The following is a 7,016-nucleotide window of genomic DNA, read 5'->3' on the forward strand; positions in this document are numbered from 1 at the left end:
TCTAAAGCTTTTCTGCCTTGTTGATGGAAACATACAAGCTCAAAACAGTCCCGAGCAACTCTGTTTTATCTCCATTTACAGTCTAGTTACTGATATGGCCGGAACTCTTTTAATAGATCCCTCAAGGTAAAGGTCTAATTTAGGAAGGAATGGCTGATTTGATAACTTACAGGAGCTGGTTAGAGGGAAAGCCCAAGGATCAAGTGGATGCTGTTTCCATTCTGTGTGCCCGTGGGAGGCTGCATGCCAATCAACTTCCCTATGCAGGATCCTGTTGAATACACTTTGCAGAGAATAGCAATGTGAATTCACCTTGTTCTTAAAGTTAGCGTGCGGCATCATTTCTGGCTAAGACAGACTGACTGATAGAAACATAACAGTCACTGGGCTAAATATATATTTTTGCCAGTGCTCCAAGGGAGTCTTCTGAGTGAGTCAAAATTCTAAATAAAAAAAGACAATATTCGGGGAAGAAATGATATCATTCAACTGAAGAGTCTTTCACAAGAGGCAATTAAATACTGCTGGCCATAACTATCATTACATCATCTAAGCAAACAGCAAACTTTCTGCCATGACTTTTAGTGAGTCTCATTTTATCTATATATTTTGAAATAATTATCTTAAATTAGAATAAAATAAATGCATGCTATAGACTATAGACTGCTTAAAAGAGTTACATGAGTCTTGCTATTATGCATAAGATTTTCCATTATGGTTATATGTTTACATGATGCAGCTGATGAAATAAATTTAATCTTTAGATTGCTTTTTTCCTCCTTTTATTGAAAATAGATCTTTTTCTCTCATAATGTATTCTGATTACAGTTTCCCCTCCCTCTACTCCTCCCAGTTCCTCCCCACCTCCCCTCCCATCTGGATTTACTCCCTTTCTGTCTCTCATTAGAAAACTAACAGGCTTCTAAGGGGGCAATAGTGTAATATAATAAAATAAAAGCTAACACATGGGAACAGGAAAACAAAACAAAGCAAAACAAAAAACAGAAAGAAAAAATCTCAAGAAAAGACACAAGAAAAAGGAACCCACTCATTCACACACTCAAAAAAAAGAAAAACATAAAATGCTAAACTGGAAGCCATAATAAATACACAAAGAATCTATAAGATAAAAAGAGAAAAGAAAAAATACAAAAGAAAGAGAGAGATAAAATTAACAAAATAAGCAACCCTTCCAAAGAGAAGCCCAGACTTGACAAGGGACCTCCAAAGATGCCCTTGTCTCTGTTGTTTTCTGTTGGCCATTTACTGCGAGGCAGAGGGCCTATCTTTAAGAGTTTGTTTCCCCAGTGAGACTCCTTGGAGAAAACTAAATTTTCATTTGCAGGTGGTTATCTACTGGAGATTGCTTCTGACTTAGGAATGTGGGGCACATGTTCGCTTCTCCTCTCAGCTCTACGGCCCCATCTACATTGCATTTTAGTTGCGACATTTTGTGGTGAATTAATGAGTAACACTAAGCTCATAAATTAATATTTCAATGAATTAATTTTATATTTATAACCTATGGGCTTTGACTACATACTCAAAAACTCAAGTAATTACAAAAAAAAAAATCCATACTCGTTCTTGACCAAAAAAAAAAAAAAAAGTAGGATTATTCAAAAAGCTATTACAGTGAAGAGCTATATAAAATATTAATTGCCTCACCTGCTGCAGCACTTGGGAGAGCAGGTCCTGCGCCTTGCCTGGGCAACATAATAGAGCTGGCCCTGCTGGCATGGATCACCCTGAGGGCATAAGAGCAGGAGAGCTGGCCTTGCCCCTTGCTGGCTGAAGCTTTGAGTGAGCTAGTCTGGGCAGTGCTAGAAAGCTTGCCCTGGTGGTGTTAGTGTGGGTTCAGGAGAGCTGGCAGGCCGACCAAGCCCAGATCTAGGGCTTTGAGTGCCCACCCCAACATCTACCCCATCTATGAACTACTGGAGCACATAAAAGGCAGCCAGTCCTACAAATGCAAAGCTGCAGGATCTCCGTTGCACAGGGCAACAACAGGATATCCCGGAAGAGTCCTGGTGAGACTCCAGTATTGACAGTGTAGCAGAAGCCAAAGACCTCGTACCAGACCAACAATCATTGCAATGAAGATTTGCAAGTAAAGAAATTGAATGAAAGGGTGCACTGTGAGACACACTGTGACACACTACAGCTTCCATGATAAGATTTTTTTTTTTCCTTTTGGAGGGGAGGTTGCAAGGTCAGAGGGAAGGTACAAAGGGACAGGGAGATGAGTGGGACTGGGGTGTGTGGTGTGGAATTTACAAAGAATCAATAAAAAGTTAAATTTAAAGAAAAAAACATAAATTGATTCATAGCCAATTTATTTGGGTTATGAATTTAGAGAGATGGTGCCTGTGCTGGCTAGTTTTAATGTCAATTCGTCACAGGTTGTATTTATATTTAATTGTGCACATGCATACATACTTGTATATAAACAATAACAATAATGTAATAATAATCAAAGAAAAAGAGGTTGTCAACTTGAAAGGGTAAGATGGGAGGAGTTCAAGGGAGGGTAGTTGGGAGGGGCTGGAGGGAGGAAAGAGGGTGTGTACTGGCTGGTTTTGGGTGTCAACTTGACACAAGCTTGAGTTATCACAGAGAAAGGAGCCTCCCTTGAGGAAATGTTTCCATAAGATCCAGCTATAAGGCATTTCCTCAATTAGTGATCAAGGGGGGAGACCCATTGTGGGTGGTGCCATTCAAGGGCTCATAGTCCTGGGTTTTATAAGAGAGTAAGCTGAGCAAGCCAGTAAGCTGGACCCCTCCATGACCAACAACCCCTGCCTCCAAGTTCCTGCCTTGTGTTAGTTCCTGTCCTGGCTTCCTTTGGTGATGAACAGCAATGTGGAAATGTAAGCTAAATAAACCCTTTCCTTCCCAACTTGCTTCTTGGTCATGATGTTTTGTGCAGGAATAGAGACCCTAAGACAGGGTAGGAGTGATTTAATTCTATTTCCATTAAAAACATGCTTTGTAATTTGCCTTTAGGCAAGTCTATAGAGCATTTTCTTGCTTGATGATTGACATGGGAAGGCCCAGCTCACGGTGGGAGCTGCCACCCACAGGACTGGCGAACCTGGGTGCTACAAGAAAGCAGACTGAGCGAGCCATGAGTAGCAAGCCAGTACAGTGCTCCTCCATGGCCTCTTTATTAGTTCCTGCCTCCAGGCTCCTGCCCACTTCTCAGGAGGATGGACTACAAGCTATGAGGTGAAATAAACCCTTTTTTCCCCAAGCTGCCTTTGGCCACAGTGTTTATCACAGAACTGGAACTCTAGCTAAGACAGCGCCTCCTGTGATCTCCATGGTAACAATAATAAAACAAGTTAACAGGAGAGGTGCCTCTTAATCACCACAAAAGGGATTCACCCTTTGCCGAAGCCTAAGCCACCTCATTAAACTAACACCTAGGCAACTTGAAATATTTTTTTAAAAAGATGAATATACTTAAATATAATTTCTAATAATCAAACAACCTGGTTAACAAATTCAGCGCTAGGCACTAGTGTTGTTCACATGACATGGGTAAAATCCTTTTGGGGGAATCAAATGACCCTTTCACAGGGGTCACATACAAGCGATCATGCATATCAGATATTTATATTACAAGCCATAAGAGTAGCAAAATCACAGTTAAAAAGTAGCAATAAAACAAAAACAGTTTTATGGTTGGAGGGGTCACCACAACATGAGGAACTGTATCAAAGGGTCACAGTATTAGGAAGGTTGAGGACCACTACTATAAATGAAAATCTGAAAAGTTTTAACTTCAAGATAATAAATATATGCTGAAGTTGCTAAGATCTATAGTAAGGGCAGGTCTTCTGCGGAAACTGTAAGGAAAAAGGACAGCGCTAGTTATATTGTCCCAGGTACAACTGTAAGAGCTGTGGCTACAGTGTGCAATGAGTGCTGGATGGAGACAGAGTCAGTGTGTGTGTGTGTGTGTGTGTGTGCGTGCGCGCGCGCGTGTGTGTGCAAATATAAGAAACAGCGTGTAAAGGGCTTGGTGTGTGTGTGCGTGTGTGTGTGTGCGTGTGTGTGTGCGCATGTGTGTGTGCGTGTGTGTGTGTAAATATAGGAAACACAGCATGTAAAGAGCTTGGTGTGTGTGTGTAAATATAGGAAACACAGCATGTAAAGAGCTTGGTGTGTGTGTGTAAATATAGGAAATACAGCATGTAAAGGGCTTGGTGTGTGTGTATGTGCGTGTGTGTGTGTGCGCATGTGTGTGTGTGCGTGTGTGTGTAAATATAGGAAACACAGCATGTAAAGAGCTTGGTGTGTGTGTGTGTGTGTGTGTGTGTGTGTGAATATGGGAAACACAGCATGTAAAGGGCTTGGTGTGTGTGTGTGTGTGTGTGTGTGTGAATATGGGAAACACAGCATGTAAAGGGCTTGGTGTGTGTGTGCATGTGTGTGTGTAAATATAGGAAACACAGCATGTAAAGGGCTTGGTGTGTGTGTGCGTGTGTGTGTGTAAATATAGGAAACACAGCATGTAAAGGGCTTGGTGTGTGTGTGTGTGCACGCGTGTGTGTGTGTAAATATAGGAAACACAGCATGTAAAGGGCTTGGTGTGTGTATGTGTGTGTAAATATAGGAAACGCAGCATGTAAAGGGCTTGGTGTGTGTGTGTGTGCATGTGTGCGTGTGTGCATGTGTGTGTGTGTAAATATAGGAAACACAGCCTGTAAAGGGTTTGGTGTTAGCTGTGCTTTCACTAGCCTGGGATCCTTGAAGCGGATCTGTTGTGTATATGGAGAACTGAGTTATAGTTATTCTAAAGTAGTGGTTCCCAACCTTTGAGCTGTGACCCCTTTGGGAGTCAGACGACCCTTTCGCATGGCTTGTATATCAGATATCCCACATATCAGATATTTACATTATAATTCATAACAGCAGCATACAATTATGAAGTAGCAATGAGAATAATTTTATGGTTGTTGGTCTCCACAACATGAGGGACTGTATTAAAGGGCCTCAGGATTAGGAAGGTTGAGAACCACTGCTCTAAAGGTCCAAAGTGTAGGGGTGAAGACTACTACTGTCACCGTGGGTGTGACAAAGACACACTCAGATTCCATGTCTTTTCACTCCTGGCCGTGGACTAGCACATAGCTTGCACATGTCCCAGGGGATCCACCATAGCCTTACAGTCCTCATTTGCCAACTGGGAGCAGAGGATTCTGCACAGAAGCTGAGGTCCTCACAGATGAAGAGAAGAGTCCCCCTGACTGATGTCACTGGAGACGGCCCTCCAGGCCAAAACACCTTCTGCAGACTTCATGAGTCAGAGTGAATGGTTGGGTGGAGCTGCTGGCATCTTAAGGACCGAGCTTCACAACAGCCAACCTTATGTGTGCCTGATAAATGGGGAAGAGGATGCACCATGTGAGCAAACAAAAGCAGACACAAAAATAAAAACAAGTCAGGTATTGTAGCACACTCCTGAACCCCCAACCCTTGGGAGGCAGAGGCAGCAGACACTGGTGAGTTCTAGGCAGCCTGATCTACATCATGAGTTCCAGGACAGCAGGACTACAGAGTGAGATGCTGTTTAGAAGACAAGAACAACAAAAACACCACAAATGCACACACAAAACAAAACAGAACAACAACAAAAACAACCTTCCTCTTCCCCCCCCCACCCAAGGTTATACCCATTCTGTTAAAATGGAACTGCCATTTTGATGGAGAGGTGACAGTTCTTGACACTTATTAGGTAACCAAAGCACAGCTATTTTCAGCAGGAAAACAAAGGACTTTGGAGATATATAGAAAAGGAGAAAGGGTCTGAGAAAGTTACACATCTCTCTTGTCCGAGGAAGAGCAAGAGGAAACATAAGAAAAAGTAACTTAAGAACCAAGTAAACCAACCAATATGCCAGAGAGCCAGCCCTGAGACAGTGCCTGAGTCATGTAGTACTATAAAAATCAGCATGAATTAGAACCTCTTACATGTATGTATGGAATCCAAGACCTTGTATGCTAAGTTTAAACATGAATTAAATAACACTATGTAAAGCCACATACATAGGCACACAAAAGAAAACATTCTGGATCACCTTGTCTCACATTTATAAAGTAGTCCCAGCCCATATTGCTTTAAAAAAATCTCTCCCTTCCCCTCCATATACCTCAGTTATTCATTGCTACATAGGAAATAAAGAGAAACATTTATTATCATGAATGACTTCTGTCGGCTGGGTGTCTTCTTAGTGTATGATGCAGTTATTTGAAGACAAGCATCTTGGACTTAGAAATATGATTTTTTTTAAACAGCTCTGGTATTTTATTTTACACATGTAAATTGAGATCAACAATATTCTTGCCCATCACACTGCTGCATGGGATTCTAAATGTGGGGATTAGAGAGATATCATGGGAACTTTGGCTTTGGTTGAATAATTATCTATTTGGAAATATCGGTGCAAACAGAAATGAGTGTTAGGAGAATGGTTAAGCATGGTTAGAAATATGAGAGGACAGGCTGGCTTAGATGGCTGCAAGTCCTTTATAAACTCTCCATTCCATAGAATGCCAAGTATCAAAGTCATTAATTTTGCATTGACAGTGAAAATACCTGACAGCAAACCATGACAAGGTGATACGCCCTTTCGAAAATAAAATTTGCCCCATGTCTGGACCTACAGAGATGGATCGCTCATGATTCAAAGTCCAACAGCCCTGGTCTGGATGCAGTCCCTATTTACCGATGACCTGGGCATGTTGCACATCCTCTTCAAAGCTCAGTCTCCTCTTCTGGATAATGGAGCTTGCCTATCTAGCTACTGTGTGGAATAATTACCTCTAGGTGTCGGCCCTTCTTAGTCTGCACTGGGTACCTAACAGACATAACATAACCCTCTGTGCTCTGGCTGTTGCTATCCGTATCGTAACTATGGTATAGACAGTAGGCTATCTGCTCACACCAGGGTCACTACTGAAATGACAAGTGCATCTATGACATCTGTAATGTGATTTTAAAATTCGTT

This window comes from Mus pahari, chromosome 7 (assembly GCF_900095145.1).
Source record: "Mus pahari chromosome 7, PAHARI_EIJ_v1.1, whole genome shotgun sequence".
Lineage (NCBI taxonomy): Eukaryota > Metazoa > Chordata > Mammalia > Rodentia > Muridae > Mus > Mus pahari.